This window comes from Artibeus jamaicensis, unplaced genomic scaffold, assembly GCF_021234435.1.
Source record: "Artibeus jamaicensis isolate MK-2021 breed Jamaican fruit bat unplaced genomic scaffold, CSHL_Jam_final contig_793, whole genome shotgun sequence".
In the NCBI taxonomy this organism is placed as follows: Eukaryota; Metazoa; Chordata; class Mammalia; order Chiroptera; family Phyllostomidae; genus Artibeus; species Artibeus jamaicensis.
Window position 1 is genome coordinate 2,816,034 of NW_026521975.1, and position 12,534 is coordinate 2,828,567.

General features: G+C 44.4%; 1 protein-coding gene across 1 annotated transcript in view; it reads left to right on the forward strand.

The window, feature by feature from the left end:
* Positions 1-8,165, forward strand: part of KATNAL1 (katanin catalytic subunit A1 like 1) — a 138,484-nt gene extending 130,319 nt beyond the window's left edge. The window contains exon 12 of the mRNA XM_053672889.1: positions 4,980-8,165. The gene's annotated coding sequence lies outside the window, so the exon portion shown is untranslated. The remainder of the gene's footprint in view (positions 1-4,979) is intronic.
* The last annotated feature ends 4,369 nt before the right edge of the window (positions 8,166-12,534 follow it).

A 12,534-nucleotide genomic window follows, 5' to 3' on the forward strand; every position in this document is an offset into this window, starting at 1 on the left:
TTACAAGGAAAAATATGCTCACAAAATTATTAAGGTTTTTTATAAAGCAGTATTTATAGAAATCAAGTCAATATTTGCACTCACGTCTGTCTCCCCAAACCCCTAGTCCTAAAAGTTCCTCTTGGCTTGTGACCTCATGTCACTCTTTGCATAGGGCGGGACTGTGCTGGGCACTGTCACTGCAGCCTGGACAGTGCTCCGCAAACTTCTTTTGTGATGCCTTTTCCTCAGTATGATGCTGTGAGTGTTACAATGTTACTGTATTCATAGTTACAGACTGTTTGTAATTTACAGTAGTACTTGTATGTAATTTGTAAAAATATTCACAAATTTAGAAATTCTAAAGAATACTGATATGAAAACACAGAAATAATTTCATTGGTACAAATGCCCTTGAAAAATTATGAATAATTGTATTGAGATTTGATACAACCTTGGGCTAACTAGGTATAGTGCTTTAGTTTACTTTAGTACTTAGTTTTAATGACTGTTGTAGGTAAAAAAATTACTTCATAAAAGTATGTGGATCCAGGTGGAAGAAATAAATCATTGGCTACAATTATAAATCATTTTTAATCATTCCCACTGATTCTGCAGAAGTTTTCATTTAACTTTGGGTTTAAATTTACATCTTCCTTGATGCCAGTTTTAGCAGATTAATTAGAAGGTGCATTTTATACGAATAGTTTCAAAACTCACTGAACCTCTTCATTTGGAAGATTTTAAACACAGAAAAATGGTTTCAAGTTTAACTTGCATATATTAGAGTCTTTAGTAAGAGACACAATGACAACAAAATGAGGAAAAACAGAAACAAATCAGTCAGAGACTGAGCACTTGCCTGTATCCTGCGTCCCTGAGCCTCATACCCCTGGGCTTCGATCTCAGTCTGTCCCCAGACTGTTCTCTGGTTCTGCTGAGTCTGGGCGGCCTAGTCTTGAATAACACAGGACTAGTTGAATTCCTCTTGTGTGAGTTTTCACTTCTCCTCAGTCTTAAGGTCCTGACTTACAGATATGATAAAAACGTGTTGCTGTCCATTTCTTCCTCTTCATTTTCAGTGATCCCTGTGCCAGTGTCTGTAACAGTCTCTTCAGCTTCTGTTCAGGACATTACCTGGGGAGGTCATACACTTCTGTCACTGGGTGGGACATTCAGGCAGCCATCAGGCACGTAAACTAGTACTGGTGCTTGCTGATGACTCCTCGTTCCTGCAGCAGGAGGAGAGAGGCTTTTGGTTGGATGAGTGGAATCACTGAAGGAAAGACTGAGAGTGGAACAGAGACTCAGTTATTAACAGGTGTGAGAGTCAGCCTGGAAAGGGGGATGTATTATGTGACTGACTGGAGAGGATGGAACCCCAGTGTTTGGTCATATTTGTACTGTGTGTACTGTCATCGAAGCATATTCCTGCTCTTTGGCTTGAGATCTGTTAGCTATTTAACCAAGGGGTCTGTTGGTTGGGTCATATATGAGGCATTATGGTTTTGTGAGAACTTCAGCTCCATAGTCAGAAACCTGGATTCTACTCCAGCTCCACCACTTCCAAGCTGGGTGACTTTTGGCAAGTGACTTACTCTCTCTCTGCCTGCTATCTCACCTTAAGTGGTGAGGATAATAGTACCTTTCTTACAGAACTGTTGGGAAGACGAAATACTGAGTTGATAATGCACACCATTTTCTGGCTCTGTTATAAAGCCTCAGTAAATGGGAGCTGCAGCGGTGTGCTAGAGCTGGCATCTAGCGGGCTTTCCTGCGGCCAGGTCTTGAATACTCAGGAACGATGTCCGTCTTTGAACCACCGATAGCTTGGAATTGGCCATAGTGAGAGTATGTGCACCCTGGAATCAGCACACTCTACAGATCAAGGCTTCCCCCTTCACACAGCCCCGTTGGAGAACCAGTTTATTAGCTTATCACAGGTTAGCTATTTTAATCTCGTGTGGGTTTTTTTCTTTCCTTTCTGCAAATAAAGCAGTTCTGGGTGCCTCTCACAGCTTCTTGTCAGTCCCTCTGAAATTCATAGGTGCAGTGGTGGGTAATATTCCAAACCCCTGCCAGGCATCCAGAATAGGGGCAGTTTCATTTGCAATGAGCCATTTTTGACTCAAGGGGTTTTGGATCTGCCAAAATTAGAGACCACTCCTCTTTTATTGCAATGTAACAAATCACAGGACACCAGAATGCTCGTGTCTCCGTGGTCAATTAATATTTGACAAGGGGGGCAGAACCATAAAATAGAGTAAAAATCACCTCTTCAACAAATGGTGTTGGGGGATCTGGACAGCTACATGCAAAAAAAATGAAACCTGACCACCAACTTATACCATACAACAAAATAAACTCAAGATGGATAAAAGACTTATATTTAAGCCACGGCACCATAAAAGTCCTACTGGAGAACATGGGCAGGAAAATCTGAGATATTCCATACAGCAATATTTTCACTAGTATGTCCCCAGACCAAGGGACATGAAAGAAAGAATAGATAAATGGGAATTCATCAAAATAAAAACTTTCTGCATGGCTAAAGAAAACATGAAATGGGAACCAACTGTGTGGGAAAATATATTTGCCAATGATACCTCAGACAAGGGTTTGATCTACAAAATATATAAAGAACTCACACGACTCCACTCCAGGAAGACAAGCAACCCAATTACAAAATCGGCAACGGACCCAAACAGACACTTCTCCAAGGAGTATGTACAGAGGACCCAGAAACATGAAAGGATGCTCAGCATCACTAGCCATCAGAGAGATGAAAATTAAAACCACAATGAGATACACTTCACACTGATCAGAATGCCCATCATTAGCAATTCAACAAACGACAAGTGTTGTCAAGGTTGAGAAGAAAAGGGAATCCTAGTTCACTGTTGATGGGAATGCAGACTGGTACAGCGACTGTGGAAAACAGTATGAAATTTCCTCAAAAAACTAAAAATGGAAATGGCTTTTGACCTGGCAATTCCATACTGGGATTGTACCCTAAAAATCCTGAAACACCAATTCAAAAGAACTTATGCACCCCAATGTTCATAGTGTTATTTACAATGGCCAAACTGGAAACAGCCTAAGTGCCCATCAGTAAATGAGTGGATCCAAAAACTGGTTCATTTACACAGTGGAATACTGCGCAGCAGAAAGAAAGGAGCTCTTAGCCTTCACATCATGGTTGGAACTGGAGAGCATTATGTTGAGTGAAATAAGCCAGGCGGTAAAAGACAAATACCATATGATCGCACTTATAAGTGGAACCTAATCAACAAAACCAATAAATGAGGAAAATATAACCAGAGACATTGAAGTGACCAGAGGGGGGAGGGGGAAGAGGGATAATGGGGGAAAGAAGGGGAAGGGTCAAGTCAAGGAAAATGTATAAACGACCCATGGACAAGGACAGTGAAGGGGGGAGGATTGAATGTGGGAGAGTGGGTTGGGCAGGGCAGGGGAGAGTAATGGGGAAAAGGGGGGACAACTGTAATCGAACAATTAAAAAAATAGACCAAAGCGTCCATTCAGTCTGAGCTATGTCTAGGCAGTACCCACACAGCCTTCAGCCTCTTGCCGAAGGGAGGCTCCTCGAACATCCAGAAGGCTCTGAAACCCAGAGTGGCCATGGCAGTGGTCATGGCAGACACGTGCACCCAGAAGTGCCGTGCGGAGTGTTAGAGCTGTGCCCAGTGGCTCCAGCAAGGGAGGAGAGGCAGGAGGAAGGCGGGGCTCTGCTCTCACTTCTAGTACTTTCCCTGAACCAAAATATGGAACTTGGTGGTAGCACCCAATTAGAACTCTCTTGCCTCATTTAGCACACTAAGGATCAAACTTCTGCCCCTTTACAGTAAAACAAGAAAGCAAGCATTATTTGTCAACAAAGAGATGCTTTAAATAGGGAACTTACAAACCTCACACTGACTTTCCTTATTGCAGATATTTGCACATCTTCTAGAGAGGATCACACAGCTTTATATACCTTAAGAAGCACAGACTAGGTATACATTTGTTAGTCACATTTGCTTTTCACAAGAAAGCAAGCACAGTATGATATCAGGGTCTCAGGCTCTGTAATGGAGCGGTTCCCAGGTTTTCTGCATCAGGAAGTTTTCCGTGTAATCAATGGCAGACTGTGCCAGAAGGGAATGTGGGAGGACTAGCCGGGACTTGTTTTTCTGATGATTCTAACTCGAATATTTTTACAAATACTCATTTATGTAGGTCTGTTGTTTAGATCTTTATAAAGGCAGCCATAAAACTCAGCAGATTCCAGGCCTGTCCCCTGCCTGGAGGACCTCATCCTGGTAGAGGGACCCCGATCTCTCCTAACAAGCCACCCAAGATTACTGTGGGCAGAGCAAAAGTAGGTTTAAGTTGTGAGTATGGGAAATGCAGTTTCTTCTTGTATTATTATTAATTATTGTATTGTTTCCCATACTACAAACTGTAAACCTACTTTTGCCCCACCCTGTATGGTGATGGGTGTGCAGCTGAGCAGTGGTGTGGAGGAAGGAAGGGCAGAGGGGGCTCCCCAGAGGAGGTGATGTCAGCCATTTTCGGAAGCACAAATAGGAGCCTACCAGGTGGCAAGAGGGAATCCTAACTAGTTCAGATAAACAGTCGCTGCCGTCCTGGTGACTTGTGTCAGAGTTGTGGTTGCCTTTGATTGCTCCGAGTTCTTGTACAGCTGTTTCTTCACCAGGCAGTGAGCCCGGTGAGGGGTGCAGGTCTTTGTAAACTGCAGGCGCTCACGTGCCCCGTGGGCAGTGAGACCGCAATTATGCAAGCTCTCCTTTCTTTGTGACCCTGTAAGGGGAGCTGTTCTGAAGAACACTAACTTGAGGACACACATCCTCTGCAGGGTGACGCCAAGCTTGGCTTGAAATCAGCTCCTAAGTAGAAAGCCCAGAGCAAAATTGGATGTCTGGTCTGTGGCCGTGGTTGAAATAAACACAAAATCTCATTTCCTTTCCTTTTTGTAGCTTCAAGCTGTGGATAAACTGCTTTGCTGGCTTCCTCAGGAGGGATGTGGCTGCCCAGACTGAGGGCCCTGCTCCCTCAGCGGTGTCGTCTCCACGTGCCGTGCCGCGCTGTGGGCACGTCTCTGCTGCCGCAGTGTCTCCTCGGTGTGTGAAACTCCTGCCGTTTTCCAGGCCCCCGTGTGGTCTGTTGGCCCATCCTGGAGTTGTCTGGAGGATTGAATTTTTCTGCCTAGGAACAAACCTGCTTCATAAATCAAAGGTGCCTCTCCGTTTGCAGTTGAATATGCGGTTTATACATTTTAGATTGAAATTCATAAACCTATTTTTGCCTTACACTTAATAGTAATTTCTTTTAGCTATTTCCCTCAAGCTATAGAAGAATGGAAAAACAGGTGTGAGCTCTTTATTCTGACCATGTTCACAGATTGTAAATCTAATCTCTGATTTTTTTTTCTCTTAAATTGACACATACAACAATACATTACTCTGAACAAAGATTGATAAGTAGGAACAGGTTTGCCTTCTAACCATGTTCATCCTACCTAAATTATCCTGTCAGTCCCCTTGGAAAATTCATCTGTTTTCTGCCCTAATTTGCTGCATCAAGTTGACATATGCCACCTAACGCATATGGTACCACCTGTGAAATTGTGAGGGGCTTTGTGCCCGGTTAGGCCATGTTTTAAGACTGATCTATTTCACAGCTAAAAGGGACCTTAGACCATGTAATCCAGTTTCTCATCTTGAGCTACAGAATTCATGTGTTCTGTGAAAAAAATTTAAATACTGTGCGTTCATTTAGATGAACAACCGTGTGTGTGTGTGTGTGTGTGTGTGTGTGTGTGTGTGTGTGTGTGTACACACAGAGCCTGGCCCAGGGGGATGACCTCTCTGAGTGGAGAACTGTGAGATTTCAAGGTGATGATGACCTGGCTCCAGTGATAGGATTGAAATTTCCTACAGAATTGGAAGGCCAGGGAGTTCTAGAGCCAGGTATACATTTAGAGACCTAGCAAGGGGATTTGCTCAAGATCACAGAGCAGGACTCCAGTACTCTCTTCAAAGCAGAGTTGCTACTTTGCTCTTCATAAAAGAAATCACGCTTGTTAAGTTATACCCCTTTTGAGAGACAGAAATAAAGCAGAACTGAGTGGTCAAACTTGGGAGCAAAACTGGCTCAGTTTTCTATCAGTTTTGTTCCAGCCACATTTGTATTAGAGGCAACAGATTTAAGTTCATCATGTAACATCAATAGGGCACTGGCAGTTGTTAGTGCTAGAGTAAGTCACAGTCCCGGCCAAGGCAGACCATGCGTCTCTGTCGTGTACACAGTCTACACCTCATGCTGATCTGCTTTAAAAACACCTGTGTGGAGACAGGAGGTGGACAGCACAATACTAGAGATTTTAAACTGGGTGAGAGCTGTTCAGTGGGCACTCTGTGGGCTCCTGCTGTCCTCAGAGTGTTCAGCTGATAAAAAATAACCAAACACAGCACTTCCGTGGGAAATGTGGGTAACCTTTATTCAGCCTCTGACCTTACCAGCACCTCACTTCTGGTTTTCAGAGATTTCAAATGCCAAGGTCAGTGGCCCCAGAAAAGTGATAAAATAGATGAAAGTTACTAGAAGAGACCCCACGTGGAGGACGATGGTTAGCTTACTGCATGAGAGGCTTACAGCTAAGACTCCAAAGGACAGCGGCGGGATGACCACTGTGCCCTGGACAACCCGAACACACAGAGCAATTGATCCCTGTCCTCCCAAGGGAGCTAAATTCTCAGTTAGCAGTCATACTTCCCATGTGACAGTCTCTTACATCTGTGACCACAACAATTTAAATATTTGTTTGCATTTGTCAGTGTTTTAGACAACGCTGGTCACACATAGGGGATTGCTCAGAGAGCTGTCAGCATGGTTGTACTTAGGGGGCACATGTGGGTGGGGCCATAGGGAGAAAGGGCACCCCTTCCCCAGTGGTTCCCACCGTTAGCCTGTGGCAGCGAAAGGGGAGGGGAGGTGGAGGGACACACCTGAAGGGAGTTCACTGAGAATTCTTTGCATCTGGGGACAGGAGGCAAGATCAGTCAGACTTAATTTTGAAAAGTCTTCTATTTTTTCTCTTCTCTCACCTCCTAGAACATCTTCCTGCACATCAAGTGCCCAGTACCTGTAGGTTTTCTAAAGCATCATGTTTTAATGTACCACCAAACCTTCTCTATACTACATCAAAATAATCCCCCATCCACCAACTCAAAGTACCTGCTCCCCATGTGATAGGTGTTAGGAAAGCAGTCAGATTAAACTTGATTGCACATACAGACACAGTAGCACGTTTGCAGCTTCTACTTCAGCTCACTTTCCCCAATCTTTCCTCTCTTGTTACCTGCAATTTTATTTACCCTCAGGTACAAGATATACATAAAGTTTCTAGATAATCAACTAGGGTGATTAGCAGGACACTTAGGGAGCTTTTAAAGATACACATGCCTAAATCTCTCCCTCGAAATCCATAATGTGGTAGGTTTTGAAGTGATCCAGGAGTCTGAGCTGTCAGTAAGCTTCCCAAGGTAGTTCCAATGGAATCATGTCGTTTCTTGCCTCCTCGTCAAGAACGCTTGCTGCGTGGAGAAGCCTGCCTCCCTCCTGTTGCCCGCTGTGTGAGAGGGAGGCACTACCTCGTCACCCGGTGATACTCCCTAGAACCAGGGCGAGTTTTGATATTTACAATTCTTTAGTATCTATTCTCTTGGAAGAACTGAATAAATATTCTTAGACTCTATTCTCCCTGCCCAAATTCTTAGCTCATAAATTCAGCCATGGGCGAAGGTTGGAAACTGCAGTCCTTGGAAGTGTTTGGCTTGAAGGACGGCAAACCCCACCACCTAACCCAATCTTATTAATAGCCCTATTTCCCTCCCCCTTGTCCCTTCTTTCTTTTTTAAGGCTTCTCTGTACCCAGTTCTCAGCCACCAGGGATTTTTTTTTACTGTCTAAGAAAGTTATTTCAATGGTCGTGAGTGTCTTATCATTCCTATTTCATTACCAGGCAGCACAATCAGGGCTGTCCATTTCATTAACATGTATTAGATTTACTTTGCTGCAAGTTTTATTTAATGCCAAAACTGACCTCTGTTTATGCATTGCTCTGATAGCATGTACCTCTACTAGAAGATTAATAAAGCAAAGTGAGACAGTTGTAACATTTCATTTGTATTTGACTGACAGTTGGGCACAGTTGCAACAAGCCCCAGGTGTAGCCCCAGGTGTAGCCCCAGGTGTAAACAGGGGGCTTGAACTCACTGACGTGGCTAGAGACAGGCAGCTGATGTTCTCATCTTAATGTTGAATTTCAAGGCAAGTGCAATCACCCCAACCTTCTACCAAGACAGAGGTGAGTGTGTATGCGTGTGTGCATGCACATAGACATCTGTCTGTCCATCTGTCCTGGGGATGGAAGAAGGATCTTTGCCAAGGCATTTGGCAGCATCTGCTGTGATGCTCTGTTGGACGAGGTAGCAAAATGTAACCTGGGCAATTGTTACGTGGGTCCTTGGCTGACTACATGGAGGATGTAATTAGTGAACCTGCGCGGGACTGGAAAGAAGGCTTTCGTGCCACGGTATAGGGCCTCGTGCTAGACCCTGTTCTTCAAGTATTTTAATGTTAGATATCAAATTTCTAGATGACCCAAACCTGGGGAGGTCAGGTTGCATTTAAGACTGTTGAAACATTTAAAAAGAGTCCAGTAGGTGGAAGGAAGAGCTGGAATGAGCAAAATGAAACTTAAAGAAGTGAAATGGGGTCAGAACAGATGTAAAGTCCTATGCTTCCTACCAAGAGCCAGACAGACCAGGTAGGGAGGCCTGGTATAACAGTCACTGCATGACACAGGCCTGTGGTAGTATGTGCCACCTACGGTTCCAGCTCCTCAGAAGTTTGTCCTGAGCCTCCCAGGGGACCTCCAGGAAGGTCAGTGGATCTGGGATGTCTCAAGGGGCTTATAGTCATCTGAAGCTAGTGCGGAAACCCCCGGAACCCTCATGCTCGCCCAGCGGTCTACTACTGTCCTTCGCACTCCATGCCTCCCCGGAGTTGAGTGCTGGTCTGTGCCTTACAGTTAGTTTATTTGTACTTCTGTCTTGGTACCTTACTTGCAAACTCCAGGGTCAGGATCACGTTTTATTCCTTTCTGAGTTCACGGGACCAAGTGCCTGACACACACACAAACTTGGGAGTCCAGGCAGCCCCCACAGGTTCAGGAGCTTAGCCTGTTTGGTTTGTTTTGTTTGCCCACGGGACTTAGAGCTGTGCTTGGCAAGCAGTAGGTCTCAGTGCCCGCTGGATGAAAGAATGAGTGACACGTGTGGATGCTCCGTGCACCGTGGCCATTCATTCTCTACGTGGTCGTTGCACCGCCTGTCAGGAAGTCACTGCATGGCTGTTTTAAAGCAGGAACTTCCTTTTGCTTCTCGGTTTGATCCATTCCCATCTCTGATTACACTGTGCGTTTATTCAGGAAAGCCCAGATAAGACAAAAATCTTTGATGATCCTTTGACAAGACATACTCCAGATATAATAACCTCATCACCCTTTTGAGGGAAGTTAAGTGCACAGGCTAAAGTCAGATGGGTCTGGGTTCAGGTTCTAGCTTGGTAGCTATTCATGAGATTTATGACTTTGGGAAAATATCCGATTGTCTTGAAGCCTTGCTTTTCTCATCCATAAAATGTAGATAAAACACTCCCGAGAGTGGATATGGTATGTATAACACAAGGTACCAGCAGAATAAATGCTGCTATGATTATTGTCAGTTTACCAAGGCCTTAGCTCAGGTAAGAGCCATGAGCAGAGAGGGAGAAAACTCTCCAGCAAGAGTCAAGGCAAGAGAAATGAAAAACTGCTAAAGTCTTGCCTTCAAGGCTAGCTTCTTTTGTATGTCAAAGCACCTGCTCCTATTAGAAAAGTAAGCTCCTCGAAAAGGGAAATAGAGGCCCTACAATGCTGAGGGAGCTCTGGTCTCCATGGCAACAGCACATTAGATTCTGATGTGGGCATACCTGGTATTCTCAGGTTGCTCCACCATATGGCACCTCATATATTTCATCAAGAAAAGAAAGCCTACCTTGACCTTCCCTACTGCACAGACACACGCACCCCCCCCACACCCTCTCTGTCTGATCCACAGCCACCACAGCACACGAGCCTCTGCCAAAGCCACTGGAAACTGTTCCAGAAGCCATTCAATCAAACAAAGGGCCAGAGCAGTTATTCTCACTTCAAAGAGGTGCCCGGAAGGGAGGTACCTGACAAACACATTTGCAATTTGCTTTTTCTATGAGATGAGGCAGAATCAGGTGGTTCCCCACTCCCACCCGGGCTTGCTAATAAAGCGGCCCATTGCTAACCCTGCTGAAAGCAGAATCTCGTCCTTGGCCATGACTCATCTCATGACACCATTTGTAAAAGTGGCCTCTCAAAACTCTCCCTACATATAAATGCCCATTAAATGCTCTGCTTTGAACTAGTTTAAAAGGAAAAAGAAAGATTTCCTGGTAGGATTTTAAAAAGTGCAGACAGCCTGTAGTTGCCGTGTGACACAACCAAAGAATTATGGCCGCTTAGCGATTTCCTGCTCTGCTTCAGAAACAGATGTTTAAAAACTTCATGTCAAAAGAGATGTCAGAAATTGGGGATAAAAGTCACTGTTCCTTGCAGCATATCAAAGTCTTCCTTTTCAGTGGGCATCTTATTGATTTGGTGTCTTCACACCACATTCCCTGGAAAGCCGGTTTAAATTAACCACTCGCGCTGCTCCAGCCTGCTTGGGTGCAGCCGTGGTGCCTTCTGCGTGTTATGCTTCATAAAGGGCCTTTGAAGACAATGTCTTAAAAAGCCACAGCTAAGAAATATTAGAATTTAGGTTCTAGAAATGTTGGCTTATGTACAGTGCTCACAGGTATTTTTTTAAGTACCTTGGGTAGCCTACTGAGTAGTAAATAATGAGCAAATGTATCTGTCCGACCTGGGAAGTGACCATGCCCTGTACAGCTGCAGTTTATGTGTGTGTACAGCTGCAGTTTATATGTGAAGCTGGCTCAGTGTGTAGGGTTCCTGGATCATTGCTCAGTTGATATCTGTGGAAAAGGCAGGTTTAAAGCAATAACAACTTTCTCTTCATGTCACCACAAACTTTTGGCAAGGTTGCCACTCTGTCTCCCAGCTGCTTCCTCACCCAGTTGATCATGAGGGAACTCTGAGATTGCCTGTCACCCCAAAGTGAGCCATAGGTCTTTCGGAACACATCCGACCACTCCTGAGCATGCTGGATATAGTCAGACTTCCAGTTCCAGCCAAGAGGAAAGGTAGCTCCATTTGTTCCAGCTCTTCCCTCTTACAACGAAAAGTCCATGGACGTAGCATGACAAACACACCCAAGAAGATTCTGAAGAAGGCAGACTCCCTAGGGTCCTCGGCTGGAGGAACAACACAGTGGTGGGTCCCCCAGCACCAGGGCAACAGCTGGAAGGGCACAAGTGGCAAATGGGGAGAAAGTGAGGGGACTGGAAATAGAGCCAGTTCTGGGATGCAGTTTCCTTCCAGGCAAATGTCCAGAGGCCAGGCAGCAGCATTGTCCCCTCTCTGGGCCCTCCCCCATACAGAGCCACAGAGTGGTGAAATGGGTTGCCCTGCCCTGGTGATCACCTAAGGCTTCATCCCACACAATTCACAAGTCCTCCCTTTATAGTAGGCCATACTACTAAGGGAGTCAAAGCAGCTCTGCCTAAAACACAGAGCCAAACACAGGGGGTGCTGCCAAATTAAGGAGACAAAGAATATGGAGCAATTGAAAGAATAGAACAAAACTCCAGAAAGAGAATGAAATGAAACAGAGATTACCAACCTATCAAATGCAGAGTTGAAAACACTGTTGATAAGCATGCTCAAAGAACTCACTCAGTATGGCAATCTCATAAAAAAGACCCAGGCGGAAATGAGGGCTACATTAAGTGAAATAAAGAAAAATCTATGGGAAACCAACAGTGGAGGGGATGAAGTGAGTATCAAATCAAGGATTTGGATCATAAAGAAGAAAAAAGCATTCACCCAGATCAGCAAGAAGAAAAAGAATTAAAAAAAAAAAAAGGATAGAATAAGAAGCCTCTGGAACATCTCCAACATCTGAATCAGGGGTGTGAGAAGAGGAAGAGCAAAAAATTAAAAACTTATTTGAAAAAAAAATGAAAGAAAACTTCTCTAATTTGGTGAAAGAACTAGACATCCAAGTCCAGGAAGCACAGAGAGTCCCAGACAAGTGGAACCAAAAGAGAACCCAATTATGGTATGTACCAAGACACATCACAATTAAAATGCCAAAGGTTAAAGATAAAGAGAGACTCTTAAAAGCAGAAAGAGAAAAGGAGACAGTCATCTACAAAGGAGTGCCTATGAGACTATCAGCTGATTTCTCAAAAGAAACTTTGTGGGCAAGAAGGGGCTGGAAAGAAGTATTCAAAGTGATGACAAGCAAGGACCTACAACCTAGATTGCTCTAT